Below are 19,533 nucleotides of genomic sequence, written 5' to 3' on the forward strand. Positions count from 1 at the left end.
CAAGGTGAGGTCTCTGCTTTTTAAGATGCTGCCTAGGATTGTCAAGTACTTGATAGTGGTTGCTTTTTTATAGTTGACGGGATTTAAGAGGGGGCTGCTGCCCTCATTCTGGAGCAGAGGGAAGGAAGTTGCCCTGCAGAAGGGGCAGGCCGTCCTCTCCCAGTGGACAGGCAGAAGTCCCAAGTTTGGAGCAATGAATAACCTGGTTCAATACACTCCTTCGGATCCCTGGGAGTCCCTTTCACTGAGACACTTTTCTGGAAGGGACATCTGGAGGCTGCAAAACTTAAAGCGCAGGAAGCTTGTGGAGCACTAATGAAATTCTGCCTCACGGTGGGTGGACACCTGTGCTGAAAATTAGAAGCTGAGCTGAGGGAAGTCTTTGGGGGAGGGGAGGGGGTTTGAGGGGGGGGAAGGCAGTAAATAATGAATATGATATGTTTGGATAAGTTGTTGAATTGCTAATAAAAAATATTTTTTTAAAAAAATAAAAGTATATAAAATAGTTTACTCCCATTCTGTTCACAGAAGGATCCCAGAAGGCAGACTTAGGTTACAAAATATATACACCTGGAATCTATTCCATAAGGAAATTGTTCCTTTGTCCTCTCTTGAAGCCAAGAGAGCATCTCAGGCTAAGGAGATGTTGCTTCTTTGAGGAATGGAGTCAGAGAGAGAGATGGCTGCCTGCCCTGTGGTATGTTACCTGCACAGGTGAGGTCACGCCCACCTCTGGTCACATGTAGAGGAAGTTTGTCCCAGCCCAGGAGGAAACAGGAAGTTCCGACTGGCTGGTCCAGACATCCCCTTTTTATGTCCACTCTAGGAATGTTGTATTTGACTGCTTTGTGTTTCACACCCCACAGTTCAAACAAAGAGAGATTGCAAGGAGCTCCAAAAAGAGCTCTCCAAACGGGGTGGATGGGCAGTAATTACAGTTCATTGTCAATGAGATCAAAGTGATGCATGTCGGGACAACCCCCCCCCCCTTAATATGTACAGGCTCATGGGGTCTGAAGTGGATTTCCCTGTGTGCTCTAGGAGACCAGGGGAGAGGGGAGCTGGTCGCAGCAGGAGGGGGAGTCTCCCTGGATGCTTCAGCAGCCGGCCTCCTCTGGGTCTCCTGGCCCCCTCCGCTCCTCCCTCTGAGTCTGACCTGCCAGTTACTTCTCCCTTTCTTAAAATGCTGTTCAGTACTTCTTTCAAGGGTGCAATCAGGGTTTGATTTAGTTTTTTTATCATATTTTGCTGAAAATCCATCCGGTCCTGGGTTTTTTATTCTTTTATTACTCGTTGGATTTCATCTTTTTCTATTGGCTCTGCCTCTTGGCCCTTTCACTTTGCACCAACCAATACTCAGCTTTACTTAAGAATACTTTAGCATTTATGTAGCACATTTAAAGCATTACAAAATATAACATTTATTATCTCAGTAATCTAAACAACGGCCCTGCAAGACTGTCCAGTGTTATAATCCCCATGCATACGAAGAGTTGAGGTTGCAGGAAGAGGAGTTTGACTCACATCTCACACACTAACTGCTACACTACACCAGACCTCGCACTCCAGATCCTGAAAACAGCTCTGTGAGTTGTCAGAGGACTGCCCACCATCCTATTCTAAACAAGGCAGCATGGGCAGTAAGCACAGTAAGCAGTCAGCAACCATTGCCAGAGAGGTCTGTATGGGGAACGGTGGGCTGAGCATAACACACGGAGGCAGCTCAGAGGCATCCCTGCTGGTCGCTCGCTCAAAGGGGAGGTGACATCCTACCCCAGGCTCTTTCTGTGGGAATGTTTAGGGAGGCAGGAGAGGATATATTCTTTTATGATATCCTTCCTAACTTGCGTTGGCAAGTTCTATAACTTTGCAGAGTTGTTAAACAATCCCTCTTTCAAATCACACAGCAGTTAGCTAGTTGCAGGCTCGTCTGAGCCTCACTATTTAGGATTCCTGGTAAGACCCCTTTTTATATCCCTCCTAAAAGAATAGACACGACTATCTGATTAAAGTTAACATAAAACTAGTTGACTTACAATCATCCAGTTCACAATAAGATCCCGGAAGGCAGACTTAAGTTACATAACTCTATATATATCAACATGAACTATCCCATAAGGGAAATAATCTCAAGTGACTGCAACTGAGCAGTCACTTCTTCCTAACTTGTAGGAGCACAAAAAGGAGAAGAAGAAGAGCAGAACATGGAGGCCGTGTGCTCCTCTGTCCAAGAACAGGCCACACCTACATGAAGTGCCATGCAGAGGAAGTCTGTCCCAGCTCAGGAGGAACGAGGAAGTCTTCTGCTGAGTGACACAAGCATTCCCCAGCATGCGCCTTGTAGGAATGTTGCATTTGACTGCAATACAATTTTACACCCCACACCTTCACTACCCAATAATCATTTGCAAGCGTACTTCTTCCAAGGCTCAGTAGTTAAGATTCTGCGCTTGAAAAACAAAACCCCTGAGATTGAGGCATCACCAGAGAAACTTCCTCATGTGCATCACACACAACATTCTCATCTCCAGTTGGGATCACCTGAGACCTCAGAAAGAAATCATTGTTTTGGGGGAGAGTGGCGTGGAACCATGCCTGAGTCAAAAGATTACAGAGCAAAGACAGCGCCCTATTCACGTTTCATACGAAGTTGGTTTGTTCCCATGAATTGTACCAGCGAGCTTCTTAACAGAATTTCATATCCCCTTATAAAGTCATGTCCAGCGATACCTTCATGCCCAAGCAGTCTCCTGTCTCAGATGCAAGCAATCCCCTTGGCCAGCTGCCACTGGACATCCTGCACCTTGTTTTCTTTTGCAAACCTCCCAGCCTCAGCAGTTCAAATTCCAGCCTAAGCATGCACTTATGCGCACACACTTGTCGGGAACATGTTCTCTTTTATCCAGACCAGATAACTGTCAGCTTTTAAAGGTGTAGTAGAAAGACGATAGAGAACAGGGTGGAAGATGTTTAAGATACACTTGGAGTGCCATCTCCCCCCCGTCTGCTCAGTCCAGTGCAGAATACACCCAGGGAAGTGGAGTCAGGGGTTAGGACTGCAACATTATTTATGCTTTGGGATTCGGCTGCAGAACTGCAGAGTTTACTAAGCACACTTGCGGGGGGGAAGTCTACACTAGCGTCCATCTGGCATACTTCTGGGCAAACATGTGCAGGGTTTTATTGCAGGGTCTTCTGCAGTTTAACCCTAAACTGAGGATGCCAAGAATTTTGGTTTGCTCCTTGGCGTATTGAGCTCCAAATTGCTGCTTGACTTCTCATGTAGCAAAGCTGCCACAAAGAACACTTGCCTCAAGGAAGACGGAGCTCACGCCCACCTAACAATATGCTTGCCCTGACGAAACTAGAAGGTGCTAGTGTCCCCCCCCCCAAAAAAATATTCATTGGTTTTCTCTTGTAATTTTGTTGTTGTTTAGTCGTTTAGTCGTGTCCGACTGTTCGTGGCTCCATGGACCAGAGCACGCCGTGCTCTTATAATACATAAACTAAAGCACAGAAAAAAACATTACATTTAACACAACATAAAAACTGAACAACAATAAAAATGCAAAAGATAAAAGAAGAATTTTTCTTCTTCTTATTCCCTGGTATATTTAAATTGCTAGAAGACTTCCTTGACACCTTCCAATCTGAATTTCATCATAACACATATTTAGCAGTTCCCAATTTCATATTTATAACATCAATATCCTCTTTCATTACAAACTTCTTATCCTTACTTCCAATTGTAATCCATAATAATCATTATTATTGATCTTTCTCTAGCTCTTAGCCTCTTCTGTTACTTCTAGGAGTTTCTTATTTTATCTTATAGATTACCACTTGCGAAATCTTCAGCTCCTGCTTTAAATTACGACAAACAAGGCACGGGAGCCCTGCTTGGGGGGGGGGGCACATGAGGGCAACCTGACAGACAGAGCAACTCGGGAGGCAGCAACTCAAGTGCACCCCCCCCAGCAGCCAACTCTGCCCCCTCACTTGTTGGCTCGCCTGCCTCCGTTCCGCCCCGTCCTCTTTCCTGCCTGCCTCCTCCAGCCGAGAGCGAGATGGCAAAGCGTGGGCAATGGGGCGGCCTGCCCCCACCGCCACTGCTTTGGTTCACCTCAATTAAATATCCACACCCCAATTAAATACCCAATCATAATACTTCAATTAAAAAAAAAAGAATAAAAAAGATCAAATTATAGTCCAAATTGTATTTATTAATTTCTTGGGGCTCCCCATGGTCTGGATCTCTGGAGCAGATCTCCACATCTTAGTCCTGCTTCTCCTTGTGCTTTCCATATTTCCCACATTTCGTTTCCATTTTTCCACATCTCGATATTTGTTGTTTAGTCGTATAGTCACGTCTGACTCTTCGTGACCCCCTGGACCAGAGCACACCAGGCACTCTTGTCTTCCACTGCCTCCCACAGTTTGGTCAAACTCATGCTGGTAGCTTCAAGAACACTGTCCCACCATCTCGTCCTCTGTCGTCCCCTTCTCCTTGTGCCCTCCATCTTTCCCAACATCGGGGTCTTTTCCAGGGAGTCTTCTCATGAGGTGGCCAAAGTCTTGGAGCCTCAGCTTCAGGATCTGTCCTTCCAGCAAGCACTCAGGTGTTTTTTTTTAAAAAAATAAATCAATAAAAATGATTTTAAAAAAATAAAGTCCACACCCCAGGATATTTCCCCTATCAGCTCTTTCCCACCTGAGCCTCACCCCCATACCTAAAACCCAGACATCCTGCAGTGTGCCAGGATTGTGACTCCTGCCCTCAGCAAACAAAATAGCTCCCCCCCAATGCTAAGGTGACCTAAGGGCTGTGCAGGACCCCCAATCTTGAAATGTAAAAGGGAGGGGCTCAGGAAACTTGAAGGGAGCAGGTGGGGAGGGGGAAGCACAGGCTCCAGAAGCTCCATTTCGCTGATTCCCCCCCCCATGAAGTTCATTTAAGACCCCAAGTTGCAGGGGACAGGCTCACTTGCAGCGAAACAAAATGCAGCTGCCCTGGCCAAGTGGAGCCAGGCTGGGGGGCACCGTGGGGACCCCAGAAATGCGCCCCTAGAAGAAATGGGCCTCCCCAGTTGGAGGCAGCCCTCCTTCTGAAGCACCAAGAGAGTAAACGGACAGTTCTCTGAATGGAGAGGAGCAGAAAGCGGAGTCCCCTCAAGATCAGTATTGGGACCTGGGGCTTGTCAACTTGTTCATAAATGAGCTAGACTTCGGAGGGAGCAGGGAGGGGGCAAAGTTTGCTGATGGCAGTAAATTGTCCCGGGGTTCATGAGTGAAGGTGGGTCCCCCAGGAGACTTCCCTGGTACCTGCAGCCCCTCTTTCCCCCTCTTGAAATTAGGCTTGGGGGGAAATCTCCCATTCAATTTCAGTATTTCAAGTTTTCTTCAGAACGTGCAGGGCAGGAGGCAGTGATAAAGTTCTGGTGAAGAAGCAGTGCTTGGAGATCATGCGGTGGGGGGGGTGACAGAGTTTGGTTTAAAAACCAAAGGTGCTTTCATCTAAAATTATACTCACCATTGTGAGATGTTGCCTTCATTATTTCATTATTATAATGTTTTACATACAAACACTAGAACTTCACATATACCTCATGCTTTTAGGAATGATTTCCTACTGAGTTCATTGCTCAGAGTGGACTCTGAGAGGAAGACGTCCCACACTCCATACATCTAAATGGGTTCTCCCATGTGAGAGTCCCTAGATGTTCCTTGATCACTCTATTATAAATAAAGCACTTTTGCCAGTCTTTTCATATAAACTGCTTCTCCACTCTGAGTTTGTTGATGGTTTGAAGGGTTTCAACTCTTAAAGTTCTTCCTGTCCATAAGTCTCTTGATTTTGAACTTTCACTAAGAGTGAACCTCTATCTACTTTCCTGATATTTATATGGTTTGTCTTTTGTGTGAGTTTGTTGACAAAAATCAAGGGTTCCACTCTGACTGAAGCTCCTTCCACAGTCCATACCTTTAAATGGTTTCTCCCCTGTGTATCTGCTGATGTTTTCTAAGATTTCCACTCTGAGTGAAGTATTTACTGTACTCCATACATTAAAATGCTTTCTCCCCTGTGTGACTCTGTTGATGTTTCCTAAGACATCCACTATTACTAAAACTCTTTTCACACTCCATACATTGAAATGGTTTCTCCCCTGTGTGTTTCCGTTGATGTGTTCTAAGTTTTCCATTATCACCAAAGGTCTTTCCTCACTCTATACATTTATATGGTTTCTCCCCTGTGTGAGTCTGTTGATGTGATCTAAGGCTTCCACTATCACTAAAACTCTTTCCACACTCCAGGCATTTAAATGGTTTCTCCCCTGTGTGACGCCGTTGATGTGATCTAAGGTGTGCACTCTGACTGAAGCTCTTTCCACACTCCATACATTCATATGGTTTCTCCCCTGTGTGAGTCCGTTTATGTGATCTAAGTTCTCCACTCTGACTGAAGCTCTTTCCACACTCCATGCATTTAAATGGTTTCTCCCATGTGAGTCCATTGATGTGATCTAAGGTTTGCACTCTGACTGAAGCTCTTTCCACACTCCATACATTGAAATGGTTTCTCCCCTGTGTGAGCCCGTTGATGTGATCTAAGGTTTCCACTATCACAAAAACTCTTTCCACACTCCATGCATTTAAATGGTTTCTCCCCTGTGAGTCCATTGATGTGATCTAAGGTTTGCACTCTGACTGAAGCGCTTTCCACACTCGAAACATTCAAATGGTTTCTCCCCTGTGTGAGTCTGTTTATGTTTTTTAAGTGTTCCACTCTGACTGAAGTCCTTTCCACACTCCATGCATTTAAATGGTTTCTCCCCTGTGTGACTCCGTTGATGTGATCTAAGGTTTGCACTCTGACTGAAGCTCCTTCCACACTCCATACATTCATATGGTTTCTCCCCTGTGTGAGTCCGTTGATGTGATCTAAGGCTTCCACTATCACTAAAACTCTTTCCACACTCCAGGCATTTAAATGGTTTCTCCCCTGTGTGACGCCGTTGATGTGATCTAAGGTGTGCACTCTGACTGAAGCTCTTTCCACACTCCATACATTCATATGGTTTCTCCCCTGTGTGAGTCCGTTTATGTGATCTAAGTTCTCCACTCTGACTGAAGCTCTTTCCACACTCCATGCATTTAAATGGTTTCTCCCATGTGAGTCCATTGATGTGATCTAAGGTTTGCACTCTGACTGAAGCGCTTTCCACACTCCATACATTGAAATGGTTTCTCCCCTGTGTGAGCCCGTTGATGTGATCTAAGGTTTCCACTATCACAAAAACTCTTTCCACACTCCATGCATTTAAATGGTTTCTCCCCTGTGAGTCCATTGATGTGATCTAAGGTTTGCACTCTGACTGAAGCGCTTTCCACACTCGAAACATTCAAATGGTTTCTCCCCTGTGTGAGTCTGTTTATGTTTTTTAAGTGTTCCACTCTGACTGAAGTCCTTTCCACACTCCATGCATTTAAATGGTTTCTCCCCTGTGTGACTCCGTTGATGTGATCTAAGGTTTGCACTCTGACTGAAGCTCCTTCCACACTCCATACATTCATATGGTTTCTCCCCTGTGTGAGTCCGTTGATGTGATCTAAGGCTTCCACTATCACTAAAACTCTTTCCACACTCCAGGCATTTAAATGGTTTCTCCCCTGTGTGACGCCGTTGATGTGATCTAAGGTGTGCACTCTGACTGAAGCTCTTTCCACACTCCATACATTCATATGGTTTCTCCCCTGTGTGAGTCCGTTTATGTGATCTAAGTTCTCCACTCTGACTGAAGCTCTTTCCACACTCCATGCATTTAAATGGTTTCTCCCATGTGAGTCCATTGATGTGATCTAAGGTTTGCACTCTGACTGAAGCGCTTTCCACACTCCATACATTGAAATGGTTTCTCCCCTGTGTGAGCCCGTTGATGTGATCTAAGGTTTCCACTATCACAAAAACTCTTTCCACACTCCATGCATTTAAATGGTTTCTCCCCTGTGAGTCCATTGATGTGATCTAAGGTTTGCACTCTGACTGAAGCGCTTTCCACACTCGAAACATTCAAATGGTTTCTCCCCTGTGTGAGTCTGTTTATGTTTTTTAAGTGTTCCACTCTGACTGAAGTCCTTTCCACACTCCTGCCCCCACCGCCACCGCCACCGCTTTGGTTCACCTCAATTAAAGGTGAACCAAAGGTGAACTCAATTAAAGGTGAACTCAATTAAAGGTGAACCTCAATTAAAGGTGAACCACTGGGGCGGCCTGCCCCCACCGCCACCGCTTTGGTTCACCTCAATTAAATATCCACACCCCAATTAAATACCCAATCATAATACTTCATAATCATAATACAAGGTATTTAATTGGGGTGTGGATATTTAATTGAGGTGAACCAAAGCGGTGGCGGTGGGGGCAGGCCGCCCCAGTGCCCACGCTTTGCCATCTCGCTCTCGGCTGGAGGAGGCAGGCAGGAAAGAGGACGGGGCGGAACGGAGGCAGGCGAGCCAACAAGTGAGGGGGCAGAGTTGGCTGCTGGGGGGGGGTGCACTTGAGTTGCTGCCTCCCGAGTTGCTCTGTCTGTCAGGTTGCCCTCATGTGCCCCCCCCCAAGCAGGGCTCCCGTGCCTTGTTTGTCGTAATTTATTTTTTTTTTTCCATATATTTTTATTGAGTTTTTAACAACACAAAAAGAAAAGCTTATTTACATCCAAGTACATATCACTTATTTTCATTATCTGGACTTCCCTCAACTCTTCCGACAATCTTTCGTAATTTCCATCCTATCTACACATTTCCTAACTTCAACATTACTATTAAGTATTACAGTTCTATCTCTATATATCTTCACGTAACGTTCCTCATTCTTTTACAAAGCTTCTTTGAAACACACTAACGTTGTATGTTCCTCACATGCAGTTTCCAAATATTCCGTAAATTTCCCCCAGATAAAAGAGACAATTAAAAAAATGAAAAATGGGAAAGCTCCGGGACCAGACGGTTTCACAGCAAGGTATTATAAAGAATTGGAGACAACCTTGTCACAACCAATGAAAGAAGTGATGAATATGATTTTGAAGGAGAAAGAAATTCCGGAGACGTGGAGAGAAGCATTCATAACATTTATCCCAAAAGACGATGCAGATTTGACGCAAGTTAAAAATTATAGGCCAATTTCTTTATTGAATACGGATTACAAAATCTTTGCAGGGATATTGGCAGAAAGGCTGAAAAAGGTTTTACAAGGAATTATACATGAAGACCAGGCAGGCTTTCTTCCTGGCAGACAAATGAGAGATAATGTGAGAAATATTATAAATATTATAGAATATTTGTCTGCCAGGAATGAGAAGCAGGCAATGCTAATGTTCGTGGATGCGGAAAAAGCATTTGATAATGTATCATGGGACTTTCTGCTGAAAAATATCGAACAGAGGGATATGGGTAATGATTTTCTCAACGGAATAAAGGCAATATACATGGAACAAAGAGCCAAATTGATAGTAAATAGTGTGATCTCAGAAGAAATAAAAATTTCAAAAGGCACCAGACAAGGCTGTCCATTGTCTCCATTGATATTTATCATGGTCCTGGAGGTGTTATTAGATTCAATAAGGAAAAATGAAGGAATAAAAGGGGTGGCGGTAGGAAAAGACCAACATAAAATAAGAGCCTTTGCGGATGACTTAGTGCTGACGGCGGAAGATCCGTTGGAGTCAGCAAAAGAAATACTGGACGAAATTGAGAAATTTGGAGAGGTGGCGGGGTTCATAATAAATAGGAAGAAAACCAAAATCATGGTCAAAAATATGGAGAAAACAGTACTGGAAGAATTACAGCAACAAATAGGAATTGAAATTGTTAAAAAAGTGAAATATTTAGGAATTTGGCTGACACCCAAAAATATCGACCTTTATCAGAACAACTATACACCGACATGGAACAAAATTAAGAAAGACATGATAATTTGGAACAGACTAAAACTATCCTTATGGGGCAGAATTTCACTAATTAAGATGCTAGTATTGCCCAAAATGCTATTCTTATTTCAAATGCTACCAATATTAAAAGGAACGTCGATCTTCAAAGAATGGCAGAGGCTGATCACAAGATACGTCTGGCAAGGGAAAAAACCAAGAATTAAATATAAATTATTGACAGATACAAAGGAGAGGGGGGGCTTTTCCCTGCCAGACCTGAAGATATATTATGAGGCATCATGCCTCTGTTGGCTGAAAGAATGGATCAACCTCAAGAATACAAAGCTGTTAGATTTGGAAGGATTCGACAATATAGCCGGATGGCATGCTTATTTATGGAAAGAGAAGAAGAAGGGCTATAAGTCATTTGATAACCATATTGTTCGGAGAGCGTTGTGGGAAGTATGGGATAGATATAAAAACATATTGGAAGTAGGAGTCCCACACTGGCTGTCCCCATTAGAGGTGTTAGCTGTTAAAAAAGTCAACATGAGAGATAATTGGGCGACATATGGAGAATTGGTGATGAAGGAAGGAGGAAAATGGAGGATAAAACCATACGAACAGATAAAAGGTCAGGTTTATGATTGGCTGCACTACCTCCAAATAAATGAAATGTTTAAGAAAGATGCAAAGGAAAAAGGGTACAGAGAAAGAGAATCTAAATTTCAAACAGAAATAGTGAACAACAATTATAAGGTGATTTCAAAAATGTACAAAATCCTGCTAGATTGGCATACGATGGATGAGGGGGTAAAGGATGTGATGATTCAATGGGCCAGAGATTTGGGATACAATATAGAAATAGATGATTGGTACAAAATATGGAACGAAAACATAAAATTTACAGCTTGTGTCTCTCTAAAAGAGAACTCAATGAAGATGGTGTACAGATGGTATCTAACGCCAGTAAGATTAGCCAGAATGTACAAAATCAGTAATAAATGCTGGAGGTGTGGAGAGAAGGAGGGTACATTCATGCATATGTGGTGGGAGTGCAGTAAAATAAGGGAGTTTTGGGGGACAATACATAACGAACTGAAGAAAATACTAAGATATAACTTTGTTAAAAAACCTGAAATTTTCCTATTAGGAATAACAAGAAAGGATATAACAAGGAAAGACTGTAAATTTTTTCAATATGCTATTACGGCGGCAAGGATGTTGGTGGCTCAGAATTGGAAGGGAAAAGTGGTCCCAACTTTGGAAGATTGGAGGGTAAAGCTTATAGATTACGCAGAATTAGACAAATTAACAGGTAAAATAAGATATCAAAAAGATCAGAAATTTTTGGAAGACTGGGGGAAATTTACGGAATATTTGGAAACTGCATGTGAGGAACATACAACGTTAGTGTGTTTCAAAGAAGCTTTGTAAAAGAATGAGGAACGTTACGTGAAGATATATAGAGATAGAACTGTAATACTTAATAGTAATGTTGAAGTTAGGAAATGTGTAGATAGGATGGAAATTACGAAAGATTGTCGGAAGAGTTGAGGGAAGTCCAGATAATGAAAATAAGTGATATGTACTTGGATGTAAATAAGCTTTTCTTTTTGTGTTGTTAAAAACTCAATAAAAATATATGGAAAAAAAAAAAAATTACGACAAACAAGGCACGGGAGCCCTGCTTGGGGGGGGGCACATGAGGGCAACCTGACAGACAGAGCAACTCGGGAGGCAGCAACTCAAGTGCACCCCCCCCCCAGCAGCCAACTCTGCCCCCTCACTTGTTGGCTCGCCTGCCTCCGTTCCGCCCCGTCCTCTTTCCTGCCTGCCTCCTCCAGCCGAGAGCGAGATGGCAAAGCGTGGGCACTGGGGCGGCCTGCCCCCACCGCCACCGCTTTGGTTCACCTCAATTAAATATCCACACCCCAATTAAATACCCAATCATAATACTTCAATTAAAAAAAAAAGAATAAAAAAGATCAAATTATAGTCCAAATTGTATTTATTAATTTCTTGGGGCTCCCCATGGTCTGGATCTCTGGAGCAGATCTCCACATCTTAGTCCTGCTTCTCCTTGTGCTTTCCATATTTCCCACATTTCGTTTCCATTTTTCCACATCTCGATATTTGTTGTTTAGTCGTATAGTCACGTCTGACTCTTCGTGACCCCCTGGACCAGAGCACACCAGGCACTCTTGTCTTCCACTGCCTCCCACAGTTTGGTCAAACTCATGCTGGTAGCTTCAAGAACACTGTCCCACCATCTCGTCCTCTGTCGTCCCCTTCTCCTTGTGCCCTCCATCTTTCCCAACATCGGGGTCTTTTCCAGGGAGTCTTCTCATGAGGTGGCCAAAGTCTTGGAGCCTCAGCTTCAGGATCTGTCCTTCCAGCAAGCACTCAGGTTTTTTTTTTTAAAAAAAATAAATCAATAAAAATGATTTTAAAAAAATAAAGTCCACACCCCAGGATATTTCCCCTATCAGCTCTTTCCCACCTGAGCCTCACCCCCATACCTAAAACCCAGACATCCTGCAGTGTGCCAGGATTGTGACTCCTGCCCTCAGCAAACAAAATAGCTCCCCCCCAATGCTAAGGTGACCTAAGGGCTGTGCAGGACCCCCAATCTTGAAATGTAAAAGGGAGGGGCTCAGGAAACTTGAAGGGAGCAGGTGGGGAGGGGGAAGCACAGGCTCCAGAAGCTCCATTTCGCTGATTCCCCCCCCCCATGAAGTTCATTTAAGACCCCAAGTTGCAGGGGACAGGCTCACTTGCAGCGAAACAAAATGCAGCTGCCCTGGCCAAGTGGAGCCAGGCTGGGGGGCACCGTGGGGACCCCAGAAATGCGCCCCTAGAAGAAATGGGCCTCCCCAGTTGGAGGCAGCCCTCCTTCTGAAGCACCAAGAGAGTAAACGGACAGTTCTCTGAATGGAGAGGAGCAGAAAGCGGAGTCCCCTCAAGATCAGTATTGGGACCTGGGGCTTGTCAACTTGTTCATAAATGAGCTAGACTTCGGAGGGAGCAGGGAGGGGGCAAAGTTTGCTGATGGCAGTAAATTGTCCCGGGGTTCATGAGTGAAGGTGGGTCCCCCAGGAGACTTCCCTGGTACCTGCAGCCCCTCTTTCCCCCTCTTGAAATTAGGCTTGGGGGGAAATCTCCCATTCAATTTCAGTATTTCAAGTTTTCTTCAGAACGTGCAGGGCAGGAGGCAGTGATAAAGTTCTGGTGAAGAAGCAGTGCTTGGAGATCATGCGGTGGGGGGGGTGACAGAGTTTGGTTTAAAAACCAAAGGTGCTTTCATCTAAAATTATACTCACCATTGTGAGATGTTGCCTTCATTATTTCATTATTATAATGTTTTACATACAAACACTAGAACTTCACATATACCTCATGCTTTTAGGAATGATTTCCTACTGAGTTCATTGCTCAGAGTGGACTCTGAGAGGAAGACGTCCCACACTCCATACATCTAAATGGGTTCTCCCATGTGAGAGTCCCTAGATGTTCCTTGATCACTCTATTATAAATAAAGCACTTTTGCCAGTCTTTTCATATAAACTGCTTCTCCACTCTGAGTTTGTTGATGGTTTGAAGGGTTTCAACTCTTAAAGTTCTTCCTGTCCATAAGTCTCTTGATTTTGAACTTTCACTAAGAGTGAACCTCTATCTACTTTCCTGATATTTATATGGTTTGTCTTTTGTGTGAGTTTGTTGACAAAAATCAAGGGTTCCACTCTGACTGAAGCTCCTTCCACAGTCCATACCTTTAAATGGTTTCTCCCCTGTGTATCTGCTGATGTTTTCTAAGATTTCCACTCTGAGTGAAGTATTTACTGTACTCCATACATTAAAATGCTTTCTCCCCTGTGTGACTCTGTTGATGTTTCCTAAGACATCCACTATTACTAAAACTCTTTTCACACTCCATACATTGAAATGGTTTCTCCCCTGTGTGTTTCCGTTGATGTGTTCTAAGTTTTCCATTATCACCAAAGGTCTTTCCTCACTCTATACATTTATATGGTTTCTCCCCTGTGTGAGTCCGTTGATGTGATCTAAGGCTTCCACTATCACTAAAACTCTTTCCACACTCCAGGCATTTAAATGGTTTCTCCCCTGTGTGACGCCGTTGATGTGATCTAAGGTGTGCACTCTGACTGAAGCTCTTTCCACACTCCATACATTCATATGGTTTCTCCCCTGTGTGAGTCCGTTTATGTGATCTAAGTTCTCCACTCTGACTGAAGCTCTTTCCACACTCCATGCATTTAAATGGTTTCTCCCATGTGAGTCCATTGATGTGATCTAAGGTTTGCACTCTGACTGAAGCGCTTTCCACACTCCATACATTGAAATGGTTTCTCCCCTGTGTGAGCCCGTTGATGTGATCTAAGGTTTCCACTATCACAAAAACTCTTTCCACACTCCATGCATTTAAATGGTTTCTCCCCTGTGAGTCCATTGATGTGATCTAAGGTTTGCACTCTGACTGAAGCGCTTTCCACACTCGAAACATTCAAATGGTTTCTCCCCTGTGTGAGTCTGTTTATGTTTTTTAAGTGTTCCACTCTGACTGAAGTCCTTTCCACACTCCATGCATTTAAATGGTTTCTCCCCTGTGTGACTCCGTTGATGTGATCTAAGGTTTGCACTCTGACTGAAGCTCCTTCCACACTCCATACATTCATATGGTTTCTCCCCTGTGTGAGTCCGTTGATGTGATCTAAGGCTTCCACTATCACTAAAACTCTTTCCACACTCCAGGCATTTAAATGGTTTCTCCCCTGTGTGACGCCGTTGATGTGATCTAAGGTGTGCACTCTGACTGAAGCTCTTTCCACACTCCATACATTCATATGGTTTCTCCCCTGTGTGAGTCCGTTTATGTGATCTAAGTTCTCCACTCTGACTGAAGCTCTTTCCACACTCCATGCATTTAAATGGTTTCTCCCATGTGAGTCCATTGATGTGATCTAAGGTTTGCACTCTGACTGAAGCGCTTTCCACACTCCATACATTGAAATGGTTTCTCCCCTGTGTGAGCCCGTTGATGTGATCTAAGGTTTCCACTATCACAAAAACTCTTTCCACACTCCATGCATTTAAATGGTTTCTCCCCTGTGAGTCCATTGATGTGATCTAAGGTTTGCACTCTGACTGAAGCGCTTTCCACACTCGAAACATTCAAATGGTTTCTCCCCTGTGTGAGTCTGTTTATGTTTTTTAAGTGTTCCACTCTGACTGAAGTCCTTTCCACACTCCTGCCCCCACCGCCACCGCCACCGCTTTGGTTCACCTCAATTAAAGGTGAACCAAAGGTGAACTCAATTAAAGGTGAACTCAATTAAAGGTGAACCTCAATTAAAGGTGAACCACTGGGGCGGCCTGCCCCCACCGCCACCGCTTTGGTTCACCTCAATTAAATATCCACACCCCAATTAAATACCCAATCATAATACTTCATAATCATAATACAAGGTATTTAATTGGGGTGTGGATATTTAATTGAGGTGAACCAAAGCGGTGGCGGTGGGGGCAGGCCGCCCCAGTGCCCACGCTTTGCCATCTCGCTCTCGGCTGGAGGAGGCAGGCAGGAAAGAGGACGGGGCGGAACGGAGGCAGGCGAGCCAACAAGTGAGGGGGCAGAGTTGGCTGCTGGGGGGGGGTGCACTTGAGTTGCTGCCTCCCGAGTTGCTCTGTCTGTCAGGTTGCCCTCATGTGCCCCCCCCCAAGCAGGGCTCCCGTGCCTTGTTTGTCGTAATTTATTTTTTTTTTTTCCATATATTTTTATTGAGTTTTTAACAACACAAAAAGAAAAGCTTATTTACATCCAAGTACATATCACTTATTTTCATTATCTGGACTTCCCTCAACTCTTCCGACAATCTTTCGTAATTTCCATCCTATCTACACATTTCCTAACTTCAACATTACTATTAAGTATTACAGTTCTATCTCTATATATCTTCACGTAACGTTCCTCATTCTTTTACAAAGCTTCTTTGAAACACACTAACGTTGTATGTTCCTCACATGCAGTTTCCAAATATTCCGTAAATTTCCCCCAGATAAAAGAGACAATTAAAAAAATGAAAAATGGGAAAGCTCCGGGACCAGACGGTTTCACAGCAAGGTATTATAAAGAATTGGAGACAACCTTGTCACAACCAATGAAAGAAGTGATGAATATGATTTTGAAGGAGAAAGAAATTCCGGAGACGTGGAGAGAAGCATTCATAACATTTATCCCAAAAGACGATGCAGATTTGACGCAAGTTAAAAATTATAGGCCAATTTCTTTATTGAATACGGATTACAAAATCTTTGCAGGGATATTGGCAGAAAGGCTGAAAAAGGTTTTACAAGGAATTATACATGAAGACCAGGCAGGCTTTCTTCCTGGCAGACAAATGAGAGATAATGTGAGAAATATTATAAATATTATAGAATATTTGTCTGCCAGGAATGAGAAGCAGGCAATGCTAATGTTCGTGGATGCGGAAAAAGCATTTGATAATGTATCATGGGACTTTCTGCTGAAAAATATCGAACAGAGGGATATGGGTAATGATTTTCTCAACGGAATAAAGGCAATATACATGGAACAAAGAGCCAAATTGATAGTAAATAGTGTGATCTCAGAAGAAATAAAAATTTCAAAAGGCACCAGACAAGGCTGTCCATTGTCTCCATTGATATTTATCATGGTCCTGGAGGTGTTATTAGATTCAATAAGGAAAAATGAAGGAATAAAAGGGGTGGCGGTAGGAAAAGACCAACATAAAATAAGAGCCTTTGCGGATGACTTAGTGCTGACGGCGGAAGATCCGTTGGAGTCAGCAAAAGAAATACTGGACGAAATTGAGAAATTTGGAGAGGTGGCGGGGTTCATAATAAATAGGAAGAAAACCAAAATCATGGTCAAAAATATGGAGAAAACAGTACTGGAAGAATTACAGCAACAAATAGGAATTGAAATTGTTAAAAAAGTGAAATATTTAGGAATTTGGCTGACACCCAAAAATATCGACCTTTATCAGAACAACTATACACCGACATGGAACAAAATTAAGAAAGACATGATAATTTGGAACAGACTAAAACTATCCTTATGGGGCAGAATTTCACTAATTAAGATGCTAGTATTGCCCAAAATGCTATTCTTATTTCAAATGCTACCAATATTAAAAGGAACGTCGATCTTCAAAGAATGGCAGAGGCTGATCACAAGATACGTCTGGCAAGGGAAAAAACCAAGAATTAAATATAAATTATTGACAGATACAAAGGAGAGGGGGGGCTTTTCCCTGCCAGACCTGAAGATATATTATGAGGCATCATGCCTCTGTTGGCTGAAAGAATGGATCAACCTCAAGAATACAAAGCTGTTAGATTTGGAAGGATTCGACAATATAGCCGGATGGCATGCTTATTTATGGAAAGAGAAGAAGAAGGGCTATAAGTCATTTGATAACCATATTGTTCGGAGAGCGTTGTGGGAAGTATGGGATAGATATAAAAACATATTGGAAGTAGGAGTCCCACACTGGCTGTCCCCATTAGAGGTGTTAGCTGTTAAAAAAGTCAACATGAGAGATAATTGGGCGACATATGGAGAATTGGTGATGAAGGAAGGAGGAAAATGGAGGATAAAACCATACGAACAGATAAAAGGTCAGGTTTATGATTGGCTGCACTACCTCCAAATAAATGAAATGTTTAAGAAAGATGCAAAGGAAAAAGGGTACAGAGAAAGAGAATCTAAATTTCAAACAGAAATAGTGAACAACAATTATAAGGTGATTTCAAAAATGTACAAAATCCTGCTAGATTGGCATACGATGGATGAGGGGGTAAAGGATGTGATGATTCAATGGGCCAGAGATTTGGGATACAATATAGAAATAGATGATTGGTACAAAATATGGAACGAAAACATAAAATTTACAGCTTGTGTCTCTCTAAAAGAGAACTCAATGAAGATGGTGTACAGATGGTATCTAACGCCAGTAAGATTAGCCAGAATGTACAAAATCAGTAATAAATGCTGGAGGTGTGGAGAGAAGGAGGGTACATTCATGCATATGTGGTGGGAGTGCAGTAAAATAAGGGAGTTTTGGGGGACAATACATAACGAACTGAAGAAAATACTAAGATATAACTTTGTTAAAAAACCTGAAATTTTCCTATTAGGAATAACAAGAAAGGATATAACAAGGAAAGACTGTAAATTTTTTCAATATGCTATTACGGCGGCAAGGATGTTGGTGGCTCAGAATTGGAAGGGAAAAGTGGTCCCAACTTTGGAAGATTGGAGGGTAAAGCTTATAGATTACGCAGAATTAGACAAATTAACAGGTAAAATAAGATATCAAAAAGATCAGAAATTTTTGGAAGACTGGGGGAAATTTACGGAATATTTGGAAACTGCATGTGAGGAACATACAACGTTAGTGTGTTTCAAAGAAGCTTTGTAAAAGAATGAGGAACGTTACGTGAAGATATATAGAGATAGAACTGTAATACTTAATAGTAATGTTGAAGTTAGGAAATGTGTAGATAGGATGGAAATTACGAAAGATTGTCGGAAGAGTTGAGGGAAGTCCAGATAATGAAAATAAGTGATATGTACTTGGATGTAAATAAGCTTTTCTTTTTGTGTTGTTAAAAACTCAATAAAAATATATGGAAAAAAAAAAAAATTACGACAAACAAGGCACGGGAGCCCTGCTTGGGGGGGGGCACATGAGGGCAACCTGACAGACAGAGCAACTCGGGAGGCAGCAACTCAAGTGCACCCCCCCCCCAGCAGCCAACTCTGCCCCCTCACTTGTTGGCTCGCCTGCCTCCGTTCCGCCCCGTCCTCTTTCCTGCCTGCCTCCTCCAGCCGAGAGCGAGATGGCAAAGCGTGGGCACTGGGGCGGCCTGCCCCCACCGCCACCGCTTTGGTTCACCTCAATTAAATATCCACACCCCAATTAAATACCCAATCATAATACTTCAATTAAAAAAAAAAGAATAAAAAAGATCAAATTATAGTCCAAATTGTATTTATTAATTTCTTGGGGCTCCCCATGGTCTGGATCTCTGGAGCAGATCTCCACATCTTAGTCCTGCTTCTCCTTGTGCTTTCCATATTTCCCACATTTCGTTTCCATTTTTCCACATCTCGATATTTGTTGTTTAGTCGTATAGTCACGTCTGACTCTTCGTGACCCCCTGGACCAGAGCACACCAGGCACTCTTGTCTTCCACTGCCTCCCACAGTTTGGTCAAACTCATGCTGGTAGCTTCAAGAACACTGTCCCACCATCTCGTCCTCTGTCGTCCCCTTCTCCTTGTGCCCTCCATCTTTCCCAACATCGGGGTCTTTTCCAGGGAGTCTTCTCATGAGGTGGCCAAAGTCTTGGAGCCTCAGCTTCAGGATCTGTCCTTCCAGCAAGCACTCAGGTTTTTTTTTTTAAAAAAAATAAATCAATAAAAATGATTTTAAAAAAATAAAGTCCACACCCCAGGATATTTCCCCTATCAGCTCTTTCCCACCTGAGCCTCACCCCCATACCTAAAACCCAGACATCCTGCAGTGTGCCAGGATTGTGAC

At 43.1% G+C, this 19,533-nt stretch overlaps 1 protein-coding gene across 1 annotated transcript in view; it reads right to left on the reverse strand.

Annotated features, from left to right (window-relative positions):
* The window catches only part of LOC309351867 (uncharacterized protein), a 96,534-nt gene that overhangs the window by 70,886 nt on the left and 6,115 nt on the right, over positions 1-19,533 (reverse strand). The window lies entirely within an intron of this gene.

Source organism: Podarcis erhardii (assembly GCF_964252035.2).
Source record: "Podarcis erhardii genome assembly, chromosome: 10".
Lineage (NCBI taxonomy): Eukaryota > Metazoa > Chordata > Lepidosauria > Squamata > Lacertidae > Podarcis > Podarcis erhardii.